Genomic DNA, 15200 nt, shown 5'->3' on the forward strand with positions numbered 1-15200 from the left:
GTTCGCAAGTGCCGGTCGGTCAGCTCCTGTATTCTTCAAAACCGAAGTCATCAAAAAAGCTAAGTACCCCGTTGGGGACCTTTTCTTGCCTCAGCCGATGTCAGAAATTACTGAAAAAGTAAATAATTGTTTGTCTTGTGGAAAAACAAATACATCATAAGGATTTCCACTCTTACTGCCTCCCTTGCCTTGGCCCAGACCACGACGTCTCAGCCTGTGCCGCCTGTGCTCGCTTCAACAAGCGCACTCTCAGGCGCCGGGCGGAGTTCGCTGAAGACTTTTTCGGCGAAAAATTTGATTATACAATGCCGTCGGAACTACTGACAACGCAGACTCCTAAGAAACGAAAAGACCGGGACCGACATTCTTGGCCCGCGTCTTCCACCGACACCACGCCAAAATTAACCGCGAGTGCCCCGGTTCCCTCTGAGGCGGTTATTCCACCGCTCCGAACCGAAGACACCACATTACCGATACCTCCGATACCGGAGAACACTCCGACGCCAGTTATTGATTTTCCTCCGGATACTGAAACCGAGGAAATACCCGAGACCATTGCTGTTGATAAGGTCACTCCTGCACGTGGAGCGGCTAGGCCTCCCATGTCCATGTCTATCAAGGCCTACACACGTGCTAAGGCAGCCAGCAAGTCCAAGCACCTTACTGCTAAGACCTTACCTCAGCCTACTCCTGAAACTCAAATCATGTCTATGGCCGCAGATTTAATTTCCCAGGCCCATCTTGAGAGAGGATCCCAGCCTCCTCCTGACAGGAGGCCCAGGGTTGAACCCTCTGACCCTCTCCCTTCAGATGAAGATTCTGAGGACTCTGTTCCCTCCGAAAGCCAGGAAGAGCCCTTCCAGACCTACGAGGATTCAGATGCAGAGGACTCCATCCCCTCGGCCTCCCCTCCTGAGGATATTTCTTTTGGGGAAGTTCTGCATTCCATGAGGGAGCATTTTAAGTGGCAAGGCCAGGAATTTTCAGATTCCAGAAAGCGCCTTCGAACCTTCCTTAAAAAGCCCCAACACAGGCCCTTAGCTATACCTCCTGTGCTTGATGTTTTGGATGACTTATACTCTGACTCCAGTGTTACCCCTGATACTCTTCCTCCTGCTCCTGTCAAGCCTGACAGATACTATAGGGTCCCAGAAACCCATTCTCATTTCGTTAGGGCCCATGCTGTTGATTTAGAAACAATTTCCCAGGGGCCTAAAGGGGTTTCAGCTACCACCTCCAAAAATCCCTTACCTTCCGACAGGGAAGCAAGGTCCTTAGAGAGATGGGGGAAGAAGGTTTACACCTCTACTACTTTATCTATGAGAGCTCTCAATTGTCTCTTTCACATGTTTCAATATCAGGATTTCCTGTTAGATGATTTACAGAAAAGATTGGCCTCTCCTGAACCTTTAGATAGGAAGTCTTTGCAGGAGGCTGTGCATAACTCTCAGCAGGTTAGCAATCACTTTCTACAGTGTGGATATGATGCATTGGAGGCTTCATGTAGGGCAGCTATGACAGGGGCGGTCATTCGTAGACATGCATGGTTAAAAGAACAACCTTTACCAGATCATGTTAAGGCAAAGTTTCTTGATGCACCCTTGGAAAAGAACAAGCTTTTTGGTGCTAATGCTAAAGATGTGTTAAAATCCATTGAGGAAAAAGCCAAGTCAGTTCAGACAGTCAAAGATTTCCTCCAGGTTTAGCCGCCCAGATTCAGCAGGAACTGGCCTTCTAAAAACTGGTCCTTTCCTAATCCTGAAAGATTTCAAAGGGGCAAAAACAGTCGTGCCCGAGGAAGAGGGCAATACAGAGGATCCTACAGGGGACGACAATGGCAACCAGCAAACCAAAGAAGTGACACAGGGGTTTCTTCTTCCCCGCAAGGACAATCACAATGACTTTCCTCTAGTTCCGCTGACCAAGGAGCAAACAGATGCTCCTTTGGGCGGAAAGTTATCTTTGTTTTCAAAAAATTGGCACAAACTGACAACAGACAAATGGATTTTGGACATTATAGACCACGGTTACAGGTTCCATTTTCATACCTTGCCAAGAAAACAAGGCATGCCAAACCTACCACTAAATCAGAAGGCAGAGGCTATCAAGCAAATTTCTCTGCTTGCTCAGATCAAAGCAATAGAAAAAGTTCCACAACAAGAGCAAGGTCAGGGATTTTATTCAAGACTGTTCCTTGTTCCAAGAAAAGAAACTCAATGGAGACCAATACTGGACTTGTCCGCTCTAAACACTTTTCTCATAGTACCAAAGTTCAAAATGCTGACTCTACAGCAACTCCTTCCCATGCTGGGCAAGGGGTCTTGGCTGATTACTCTGGACCTCAAGGAGGCATACCTGCATGTCCCTATCAGACACAGCTGCAGAAGATATCTCAGATTTCTTGCAGGGCCAGAGCATTATCAATTCTCAGCATTGCCATTTGGCTTATCTACTGTGCCCAGAGTATTCACGAAATGCCTGGCATCAGTAATTGCTCATTGCAGGTTAAAGGGGATTCAAATCTACCCATACCTGGACGATTGCCTCATACAAGCGGACAACAAACTAACCTTGACAAAAAACTTGAATTATGTCATACAATTGCTACAGGCTTTGGGATACACAGTCAACTTTCAAAAGTCAAGACTTCAGCCATCCCAGCAAATAACCTTCTTAGGAGCCAAACTAGACACAGCCTCTCAAATGGCTTACCTGACAGAAGACAAGCAAAAGAAGTTAACTCATTACTTCAAAAGTTTAGCAAAGCTCACCCAGATGACTGCAAGGAGTTTCCTACAGGCCCTGGGTTACATGGCATCCTGCATTCTCCTGGTTCCACTAGCAAGACTACACATGAGAAAGCTTCAATGGTACCTAAAAAGCTTATGGTCTCAACACAGCAACAACCTAGAAGCAACTATTCCACTCATTCCATGTCTTCAAAAGGAATTTCTATGGTGGGCCACAGTAAGCCAGTTAAACACAGGTATATCATTCAAAAAACCTCTGATAACACAGACCATGACCACAGACGCCTCAGACCTTGGATGGGGGGCGCACATGGAGGGCAGATGTATTCAAGGGCAATGGTCCCCAAAGGAAACACATCTGCATATCAACCAAAAAGAAATGCTAGCAGTAATGCATGCCATCGAGGCATTTGGACAACAACTTCAACAAGGCCACCTACTAATACGGACAGACAACACCACTGTGATGTGGTACATAAACAAGCAGGGGGGCACTCATTCTTACCCCCTTTGCAGACTGACAATGAATCTTTGGGAAAAATCTCTGGGTCTAAACATACAGTTACAATCCCAGTTTGTTCCAGGCAAAGACAATGTTCTGGCGGACAGTCTAAGCAGGAATTTCCTAGACCCCCACGAATGGAGGCTACATCCAGACATCTTCATACGACTCACCTCGACATGGGGCAGGCCGGACGTAGACCTATTTGCCTCCCACCTCAATCATCACTTACAAAAGTTCTGCACAAGGACATATCACCCACAAGCATGGAAAATAGATGCCCTCTCATTCATCTGGAGCTCCCTAATAATTTATGCATTTCCACCTCTGCCACTGATGACCACAGTGTTATTAAAGATCAAAGCAGAGCAGCCGAAGGGGATCCTAATAGCTCCAGACTGGCCAAGACAACACTAATACCCACTACTACGGAGCATATGTCACAGCAAAACGTGGGCCCTTCCTCAATGGCCCCAACTTTTGACTCAACACAACTTCAGGACAGTTCATCCCAACATCCAGACGCTACAGCTAACCGCTTGGGAAATCCCATAAATAACCTCAATTTACCTCTCTCCAAAGAAGTTCAGCGGATACTAACAGAAGCCCGCAGACCATCCACCAGAAAGGCTTACTCAGCCAAATGGAAGAGATTCAGCATTTGGAATACTAACAAGGGTCATGATGCATCACATTTGAGCATGCCACTCATTCTGGAATACTTGGCAGATTTGCCAATGTTCTAATCCAGACTAACCCATAGCTCCCCCTCAACCTCCTCAGTGAAATTACTATCCTCCTAGGCCTCAAGCCATCTACTCTCCCCCTGAAACTAACTACTTGTAGGTTTGTTTCTTATAATAATTGTTCACTGTACATCCTAATGTAACTTTTTCTTACCTGTGTATACTAACTATATGATGCTTTGTTTTTCTCTTTATAATTGTTATTGCACATACTAATGTAACTTTTTTTTCTTCCCTGGGTATTTAGTGCATAACTACAATCGTATGTTAGCTGTCAAACATTGTTGTAACCTACTATGTACTATTGGAACTTTTTGTAACCTACTATGTACTATTGGAGCTTTTCTCCCCGGGCCTCCGCTGAAAATGGACATGTGTCCAGTCGGACTTTCCCGGTCAACAAATGTAAAATAAATAAATAAATAAATAAATAAATGCTACAAAACGGACTCTCCTACTCTTCCATAAAAATACATGCTTCAGCTATCTCAGCTAGATACAACACTGATCCACCTGTGTTTTCACATCCTTTGTTAAGGCAATTTCTTAGAGGAATCAAGAATATAAAGCCCCCAAGAAAGGCACCAGTACCAGCTTGGGACCTCAATTTTGTTCTAGAAAAATTGACTCTACCTCCTTTCGAGCCAGCAGCCTCTGTGGATTTACAATTTCTTTCCTGGAAGACAGCTTTCCTGCTGTCCATTACCTCAGCAAGAAGGGTTTCGGAATTACAGGCCTTAATGGCAATACCACCATTCATAACCTTTCACAGAGACAGGGTCTCCTTACGAACCAACCCTACCTTTCTGCTAAAAGTGGTATCTAGGGTTTCTTTAAATCAAGCAATTCACCTGCCTACTTTCTTTCCCAACCCTGAGAACAAGGGGGAAAGACTGTTACATACCTTGGACATACACAGACAACTTCGCTACTACCTAGACAGAACCAAGACCAGTAGGAAGTCTGATCAGCTTTTTGTAGCTTACGCCCCTGGAGTACAAGGAAAGGCAATTTCCAAACAGACAATTTCAAAATGGATTGGACATTGCATCAGATTCTGTTATTCCTTCCATGGAAAGAGTGTGCCGGCCAATGTCAGACCACACTCCACCAGAGCTACAGCCACCTCTACAGCCTTTTTAAGAGGGGTGCCTACAAAAGACATTCTAGAAGCTGCTACATGGAGCTCCGTGCATACATTTTCCAAACACTACAACCTCCCTTTATATTCCAGATCCAGAGCAGGCTTTGCTTCGGCAGTCCTGCAGGGATTGATAGCTACACCATCCTTTTCTTAGAGCATACCACCTCCCCCAGCTAAGCTATGGTATTCAACCCATATGTTATGACTGCAGTTGCATTCTTGAAGGACATAGTACAGTTTTGTACCTACCATAAATGTAGATGTCTGATAGATATGCAACTGCAGTCGGTTTTCCTCCCTCCTTCCCCTCTATGCCTTGGGTCCACTCCTCTCCCTGTTATCCTTAGCTGGGGATATCTGTTATGGTATATCTGTTTATTGCTTATTTATTGTCTGGAAACCTATTATTGTCTTCCAATTTGATTACAGCCTTCCTTGGAGGGCACCTGGCATCTGGGGCAAGAAACACTGAAGAAGATGGCGTCGGCTGATGCTTATATACTCCAGCCGCTCTGACGTCGGAGAGAAATGCGACATCAGCCGATGTCGGACCCAGACTTTGGAATCCAGCCGACCGAGGGCTGCCTGAGGCAGGACAACCCATATGTTATGACTGCAGTTGCATATCTATTGGACATCTACATTTATGGTAGGTACAAAACTGTACTTTACCCTCCCTCCAGCCCCCTGACTTCTCTTGGCTCTACCTTTCCTTCTTGTGTGGTGTATTTAATTTTTCTGGTGTATTTGCTTTTTGATGGAGGTGTACTATAACATATAATTGCATCCCATTGTGGGGGCACCTGACATCTGTGGCAAGAAAAACTGATGTAATGGCGTCAGCTGCATGTTTTCTACCCCTGACGACCTGACGTCATGGAAGAAGAGACAGCATCTGACGCAGGAATCCAAGACTCTGGTATTCAGGCCGGCTGAGGGCTACCTGCAGGCAGATAACCCAAATGCGATGACTGCAACAGTGAATGCACGCAAACATCTACATTTTATGGTAAGTGTACACAACTGTACTTTCTCCCTACAGATAAGGACAGTAAGCCATGGATATCCTTGGGGAAAAAGGTTTATATTTCAGCTACCATGGCATTCAGGGCAGTAAATTACCAAACTGTCAAAATGTGCCCTAGCTCTGTTAGGCCAGGCCACTAAGCTTTTGCCTGAGATCCCTGACTTTCCTACCAAGGCACAGATATCCAGCCTCCTGTCTGTGTCTTCAGAGGTCACAAGGCATTCCATTATATGCAGCTATGATAGTGCTGAAGCTTCTCCCAGATCTGCTGTTTCTGCTTCTGTGGTGAGAAGATATTCCTGGTTAAGATTACAGCCCTTACCTAATGACACTAGGGCAAAACTGTTGGGTGCGCCTCTGGATAACTCTGCCCTCTTTGGGACAAAGGTGGCTGAGTTATTCAAAACTCTACAACAGAAGGGAAGGAGTTACAGGACCTGAAGCATCTGTTTGTTTCTCCTATCCTCAAATTCCACATGACTTACCCCTCCAAAACACAATTTATAAGAAAACATTCTGCCCCTCCACCTCTTTCCAGGGGTAGAATGAGCATCAGGAAGCAACAGACTCCTTCTGGACCTGCTCAGACCCTAGCTCAGAAGCCTCAGTTTCAGGACAGGGCAGTAGTCTGTGACTACCTGCCAGTACTGCTCAAACCTTTTGATACCATCCCCCTATCCCTAAGACTGTCTCACTGTCTCCCTGTTTGGAAAAACATTACCTCAGACAGGTGGGTCTAATCCATCATAGAAAAGGGTTATTTCATAATAACCTGGATCACAACACCTTAATTGAGGGGCATTCCTCAGCCACCCAAAGTACAACTCCCTCTTTTTTAAACCAGTCACAGACAGTCTTCATGCCCAAGGAACAATTCAACCTGTCTCTGTGTCAGAAAAGGGAAGGGGTTTCTATTCAAGACTCTTCCTAGTCCCAAGAAAGGATGGTCCCTGGAGACTGATCCTAGATCTCTCCCACCTCAACCTTTTCCTGAGAGTGCCCACCTTTGAATGCTTACTCTGCAGACCTTTTTCACCTTGATTTTACCTCAGGGATTCCTAGCGACTTTGGACATCAAGGATGCCTACTTGCACATCCCTATAAGGCCAAACTACAGGAGATATTTTTGCTTCTTGGTGGGCTTCTCACACTTTCAATTCTCTGCCTTGCCTGTTGGACTTTTTGCAGCACCAAGGATCTTCACCAAGTGCTTGGCACTAGTGATTGCCTACTGCAGGACTCAAGAGATTCAAATATTCCCTTACCTGGATGACCTACTGATCCAGGCAGAATGTTTCAAATCCCTGCATTGCCATTTACAACATTGATGTCAGTCCTGCAAGCACTGGGTTTCAAGATAAACTACTCCAAGTCCAACCTGAATACTTTGCAAGTCCAAGTATTTCTCAGGTGCAGGATAAGTACAGATGTCAAGAGGGCCTTTCTGCCACCTCAAAAGGTGGAAAGCTTAAAGCAGTACCCTGCACTCTGCCCTTCAAGTCACAGCCTTGCCTGCCAGGCAGTACCTCAGACTTCTGGGTCATATGGCATAGGCCATTGCTGTGTTGCCATTGGCAAGGCTCCACATGAGAAATTTATAGTGGTACCTAGGGTCTGTATGGATGCAACACTCATACCCCCCTGGAGTACAAAATCCCTTTCCTTCCTTGTCTCAGGAAAGAGATCCTCTGGTGGTTGAATCGCCTGACTTTCAATCCATTGCTCCCCTAATAGACTCCCTTGCCAGTTCAGGAGATGTAGACAGACGCCTCAGATCCGGGATGGGGAATGGCCATGGGCTCTCTCTGTGTGGGGCACTTGGTCAGACTCCATCAGACAGGAGCACATCAATATCAGGGATATGAGAGCAATTCTACTGGCCCTGAAAGCTTTCCAACATACCTTGAAGCAGGGCCCCCTAGAATTGTTCACAGACAACACTACAGTTCTGTCGTATGTGAACAAATGGGGGGGGGGGCAAAATCTTACTTGCCATGCAGACTAGCTCTCCAAGCCTGGGAGCTTGTGACACAGCAGGGGTCACTCTGCAAGCAGTATATATCCCTTCAGATTAGAACACCCAGGCAGACTCCTTGAGCTGGTCCATGTCACAGTCCTATGAATGGATGCTCCACAGGGATGTGTTCTTGGACATAATCCACAAATGGGATAAAACTCGAGATATATATGTTTGCCTTCCATCTGAACAGACAACTTCCATTATTTTGCACCAGGCTACTTGGTCCCTTGACAAGGGCAATGGACGCCTTTTCAGTCTCCAGGAAGGGGATGTTTTCTGTATGCAGTCCCCCCTTCCCACTTCTTCAGAAAGTCCTAGTGAAAGTCCAGCAGGACAAACTAAAAACATGTTGATGACTCCCTTTTGGCCAAGACAGCATTGGTTCCCCCTCCTTCTGCATTTAGCCAGGGACAATCACCACAAGTTACCCCACAGAGTGGATCTTCTCACACAGGGCAAAGGATCCCTAATCCATCCTCACCTACAGTTGTTGAACCTTACCCTGTGGGTGATAGAATTTTGATCCCTTACAGATGCCTTTACAATGAGGATGTGCTCACAGTCCTGCAGGAAGCCTGGAAACCTAATACCAGGAGATCTTATTTGTCTGAGTGGAAAGATTTTCCATGTGGTGTCTACAAAGTCAGTTGGACCCCTTTCAGTGTGATGTCCCCTTGATACTGTCATACCTGTGTGAACTATTGCAGACAGGGTTGGCATACTCCTCTGTTAAGGCATTCCTTGCTGTTATTTCAGCTTCTACGCCTCTGGATCCCCCTTTAACATCTCGATTGCATGCAAAGTTAGTCCTAAAGGGAGTGTTTCATCTCAGCCCCCCCCCCCCCCCGGAAACCTGTTCCATCTCCATGGAAACTGAACTGTGTTTTAAAGAAGCTTGTGGTGACCCATTTTGAATCAGCTTCTAATGCCTCTGAAACACTACACTTGGAAAACTATACTACTGGTAGCCTTGACATCAGCTAGAAGAGTGTCAGAGCTACAGGCACTCATGGCTATTTCCCCCTTTCTCACCTTCCACAAGGACAGAGTAACTCTTAGGACCAATCCTTGCTTCCTTCATGGCCAAAGTGGTCCATGAGTTATCCTTCAACCAAGCTATTCATCTCCACACCTTCTTCCTTCATCCACAGAATGACAGTGGGAGAGTTTTTCACTCATTGATGTTTGCAGACAACTTAGGTTTTACCTTGACAAGACCAAGTCTATCGGGAAATCAGACCGATTGTTTGTCTCCTTTCACCCCAAGTCTCTGGGGAAAGCAGTGACAAAGCAGACATGTCTGCCTGGATCTCCAGGGCAATTTCCTTCTGCTGCTCATACCATGGGAAATCCTTAGGATCCAAGATTAGGGCTCATTCTACTAGAGCTATGGCTTCATCTTGAGCCTTTAGAAGCAGCTACGTGGAACTCTGTCCACACCTTTACTAAACATTACAGATTGGACCATATTTCCAAGTCTAGGGCAGGATTTGCCAGGGCAATCCTCCATGGATTCCTAGAAAACAGTTCCAAGCCTCCACCCTCCTCTTCCCTTTGAGCTTTGGCACTTGCCCAAGGGTTTGGAATACTGCAGCATGAGAATAAGAGGACACAGAATAGTTGTGTAAAATCTTACCATGACCATAGATGTCCTTCTCTTCCATATTACAGTATTCCTTCCCCTCTTCTTCTCTAAACTGTCCCTTCTTGGATGGCACTGGACTGATACAGTTATCCTGGGACTGGAGTCCAACTGGGGAGCTCACTTCTGAGATATGGTACATCCAGACTTCATTTTTATGGCCCATGTTCCCTTAGCCAATGTCAGAAGTCCCACGTACCTTGCAGTGACTGCGAGTTTTTGTATACTGGCCGGACATTCAGGTAGCAAGAGAGGATAACCCAAGGGTTTGAAATACTACAACATGGAAGAGAAGGACGTGTATGGTTATGGTAAGATTATATACAACTTTTCTTTCTTCTAGTCAGCTCATGCTTTTTTTCTGTTGAGTATTTGCCTTTGGAATAGTGGAAAAGCTTTCAGTGGCAAAGCCGCTGTATGAATTTTTTTTCAGAACAATAAGAAACAGAGCCCCCTTGTGTTTGCATCTCGACATTCCCTGATTGCTGGAATAAATTTTCTTCTTTTGTACCTGGTGTATAGTGAGTAATAATTTTTCTTAAACACTCTGCTGTCTCCAGTTTTTAATACTTTTCCCTTTCACAGTTTTGTCAGGATCGACTCTTTGTGCTGATACGATTGCATCTTTACTAATACAGATCTTTGGATGCTTCCTCATGGTTATGTTTGAAACATACACATGATATGCCCTTTCCATTAAGAAATCTTACTTTGGAATACCAGTTCAGTTGCTTATTTGTGCTTTCATAAAATTAATATAGTCTGTTCCTTCCAGTTTCTCTGGAAGAGCAGAAATTTCAGATGTCTAATTCTACCATTTTTTGAAACTGCTCTTTTTGACCAGTCTCATAGCCAGCCTTTTGTTCATTTTCACCTTTGATTTTTGCAGTTTTTATCAGTTCATCTGGAAAAGCTTCATCCTTTTTTCCTAACATTTTGTTATTTGAATTGATACTTTAATGTGTCATGTATTTTAATCAGCTATGAGAGCATTTAATTTATTTTTTACTCTAAATTAATGGAAGTCATCTCTTGTACTAAAGCTGGAGCTTGAACTGTTTATTGTGAACAGCTGCAGGATTCTTACCAGTCAGTGCTTTCTCTTCACCTTTTTTAGTTAATTTTCTTTCAGACTGTCTAACTTTCTTCTTTGTTGGTATCCAGGAAGTCTACTTGCTAGCCAGTAACCGAATTTTACTAAAACTGGCAGAATTACTAGCCCTTTATCTCTGTTTCTTTTTTCACACTGGGAGTTAAGTTGTTGATCAGTGTGCAACCATCTTGGAAGTCCCAATGTACAGATGATTTCTTGAGTGCTGTTGGGAGGATTAGAGTGGGGCAGATGAAGCATTTTGTATCATTGTTCCTTAATACCTGGTGGGAATAAAGGGACATGGCAGCTGTGCTGCCACTGTACATTATGCCATCTCAACACTGAATGCTCATGTGGCTGTGTATACAGGCAGAAAAACGTAACTGACCAGCAAGAACATGGATGGGAACACTGAAGATCCTTAACCAACACTTGTGGAACTAATTTTTCTACAGTAGTTGACAAATGGTTAGGTTAGGGAAAAGTGGCAAGGAACTGTGAAAAACACTACTCAGTGAAGAAGACAAAAGTAAATGACTACAAAGGATAAAGTGTGCATTTTTGAAATGATAGGCTATGCTCAGTACTGTAAAGTAAAAGTGTTCACTGGTGTCTCCATTGTCCTGTTTATGGGCAAAAACATGGTGCTATGCAGTTACCATAATGACAGTACTTTTGATGTGTTGAGGGTCTGAGTAAATCTGATGTCCTGGAGAGAAAATGCAGTGTCCTTGCTGTAGTTGTGCTGTTGAGTATAGTCATGGGGTGATAGGTTGTCACAATGAGCAGGTATTAGTTGGGTAGCAGATTGAACAGGTGAGACAAGTACAAGTAATTTCATTTTAGCACACTTTGTTGAAATTTCCCGTGGCAGAGGTATTGGTGAACATAGAATCCTTTCTCTGAGTTGCATTGACCTAGAGTTTATTATGTTGGGAGGTGCATAGGGCTTAGCTCCTTGCTTAGATTGTAGCTGATGGGTAGAAATGCTTGCAGAGACCAGCATAGTTTTGCAGAATGCCAAGCCTCACCCATATGCTCCCACTTTTCTAAGGTAAGCAGTGCAGCTTCTAAGGTTGAGGCTAAATCTGCCCAAGGACCACATTTCTGTAATCTCTGTTACTAGGCTATGTATTTTGAAGGAGGCATTGGAAACCTTTACTGCTTTTCATAAAGATTTTGTTTGTTACAAAACTGCATGTGTCCATGTGTTACAACAGTTTGCAGATCTCATAGGTCAACAGATTTCTACCATGTGGCTTCATTAAAGGAATGCTACTGAATTAGTCAGTGGTAATGCTAAACCATGTGTGTCCCTTAGATTACTGAATACTAGTAAAGGGTGCATATTATGACACCATAAACGACTAGCAGAAAAATGTTTCCTGTGTATTAATTTTGGGTCTACTTCACCCTGTCGAAGGCCGACAATATCAAAGCTGATATTGTCGGCACCAAAATGTCGAAAGCGAAAGTCATCTCGCGTGTAAATGGAAATCTCCGTAAGGGGAAATATTTACAGCAATGTAGTGCAATATCGGAGTTGGTATATTTAAGTAGTGGACGGTGTGGGGGGTGCAGGGGGGCTTGCATAGAGCAGTTTGTGTTGTGTTTGAGTGTTTTTTTTTTTTTTTTTTGTTGTGTTCGATGTTCAAGGGTTTCGACATTTTCGTGTCGATTATTACACTGTCGACAGTTTGAGTTTTCGACAGCGTAATATAAACGCTTAATTTTAATATGAAACAAAATTTTACACTTTGCATGCCCTCAGTAATTTTATCTAGCAGAAGCTTCTTGTTGACATTACATTAAGGCATGGACAAAAACAACTGTTACTGGTGTTCTGAGCTAGATTTAAAGTTGTTGCAGTTCATCCACTGCTGAATTGGGTTTTTGTGAGCAGGCATATACAGGATTTTAAGAGCAAATGCTATTTTATCACTGTGCTAGACAAAGGACTGTAGTAAATCATTTTGTCTTTTTTATCATTTCTTTTTTAACACAGAATGCACTCTTTAGATATAGAAGATTGCAAAGATGTTACACAGGTTGCAGCAGAACTCAGTGCCATGCACCGAAGAGGACTGTTCCTGTGGCTTCTCTCTAGCATACTTGAAAGGTTAGTATTGTGTCATTTTTGTTTGTTTGATCCTATCACTTTCTGAGGGTCTCATCCTGTCTAAGCAAAATCATTAGATATTTATTTATTTAACATTTGTTTAACGGGAAAGTCCGACTTGGAATGAAGCCAACTCTCAGCGGAGGCCCGGGGAGAACCACTCTAGAAGCATATCTTTGTAATGTGGGAGGAAACCAGAGCACCTGGGGGAAACCCACACAAACACAGGGAGGACATGCAGACAAAGCACAGAAGGCAACCCAGCCGAGAATCAAACCAGAGGACCTCTTGCTATGAGGTGACAATGCTAACCGCTGCACCACTGCGCCGTCCAGTCTTGAGTTCTTCATATAATTTCTTATTTATTTGTTTTGGCCCACCAGTTCTATTTTTTTGTAGGGTTTTCCAGCTGCAGCATATTTAACATTTCTCTGACTTCATGGCTTAACCATAAAAGCACTGAATATGATGGTCACGTCTGTATTTAGTTTTCAGTCGTACTCCTTTTAGCTGCTTCTGAAGACAGATCATCCTTTCTTCCACTTGCCATCTGTGTTTCACACATTGCTGGAGTGTAGTTTCTTATAACTTGTTCTTTTTCTTTTCATACCAGCATTGTTTCCCTGTTCGATTCTCAGCTAGAGCGTCTTCTGTGTGAAGACATGCGTGAATGTGCGTACCTTCGTTGAAGGTTGTGCGTCAGGGCTGGCAACTCAGCACGTAAAAATCTACTGCCAATCATTAGCGGACCGGAGTTCCGCTGTGGTGACCCCTAGCCGGGAAAAGCCGAAAGACACAACAACCAGCAGTGTTTCCCACAGAATTGATGTGATTGCAAAACTGCACCCTGCTTCATATGAACACTGCCAACTGAAGCTTCTTGACTTTTTTTGTGTACTGCAAATGTGCAGTATGCTGTTTACTTCAGGAGACTGACTAACAATCATGTTGTAAAAGAAACAAACATCAAAAGATCTTCACTGAAGGGGTCATTGCCTCCTGTAACTTTGTGAAGGACTGTACTTTACACAACCTCTTTAATTATCTTCTACATTTCAGGACTAACATCCAAACCAAAGGATAAAAAGATCACATAGACAAACCATTCAGTAAAAGCTGCAAGGTTTTCACTGTGTGATTTTGATACCTTAAACCTCCTGTAGTGGAGGCCCATGGAATATTATGCAAATGGCCCCTTAAGAACATCGTGTTTCAGCTACATGACACTTTTTAAGTCTTTATGGCTACATTCAGGCCAATAAAGCTGAAACCACTAGCTGTGGATATGCATATTTCGATCTTTTTGTTGACCTTATTAGCACATGGGTAAAATTTGAAAATGTAATGTTCACGGTATCACAAACAAACTATTGTATGTCTTTAAATTCTAGATAGATGGCATGGGTTGGGGCTAATTTATTCTTAGTGATGCCGGCTTCAAAATTATACCTTGCCCATTAGGTTGCGATTGTCCCTTACAGAAGTGTTTCATATACATCATAAGTTTATTAACCTTATAAACAAACTATTGTAGTTCTGTGTATGTTCTAGTCAACCATTGCATCTTGAGACTAATTTGTTCCTACTGATGCCAGCTTCAAAATGATACCTTCCCATTTTGTTGGCATGCCCACTTCCAGAAATACAGGCAATATTATAATCACAAGCCCCCTTTTTCCCATTTTCCATGGAGTCAGCGTATCTTGTCACCCTCTCACAGTACTTCATAGTTAAACACCATTTTGATCTATGCAGAAGTCATTAACCTGTCACAAAAACATGTTAATTAGAATTTGTGATCCACCTGGCAAGTGGCCAATATAGTCTGGAATTCCTCATGTTAGCCAAAACCCTTGCAAAATATATGATATAAACCAAATAAAATAAAACAAATGTTATTCATTGTTCAGTGTTTCTGCAAACTTTATGAAAATCTCTGAAAATATATTTTTTGTTAATTTTGCCACAGATTTTCTCTCCCTTCTGATCCTTTCACATGTATGAAATCAAAAATAATAAATAACACATATCAGAGAAGTAGAAGTCATAAAAAGGTACAATTTTATCTTTATTCTCTTTGTGAAGACAACACAGTGCTTCCTTTCTCTTTGCTGGGCAGTGAGACAGTCTAATAAAATGGCCTTAAAGTCAGAAGCT

General features: G+C 43.4%; 1 protein-coding gene across 2 annotated transcripts in view; it reads left to right on the plus strand.

Annotated features, from left to right (window-relative positions):
• LOC122816466 overlaps nucleotides 1-15200 on the plus strand; it is a 332177-nt gene that overhangs the window by 122293 nt on the left and 194684 nt on the right. For both annotated transcript variants that reach the window (XM_044089279.1, XM_044089278.1), the window contains one exon: nucleotides 12930-13043. The gene's annotated coding sequence lies outside the window, so the exon portion shown is untranslated. The remainder of the gene's footprint in view (nucleotides 1-12929; nucleotides 13044-15200) is intronic.

This window comes from Protopterus annectens, chromosome 12.part0, assembly GCF_019279795.1.
Source record: "Protopterus annectens isolate FY-2018-M chromosome 12.part0, PAN1.0, whole genome shotgun sequence".
NCBI lineage: Eukaryota > Metazoa > Chordata > Ceratodontiformes > Protopteridae > Protopterus > Protopterus annectens.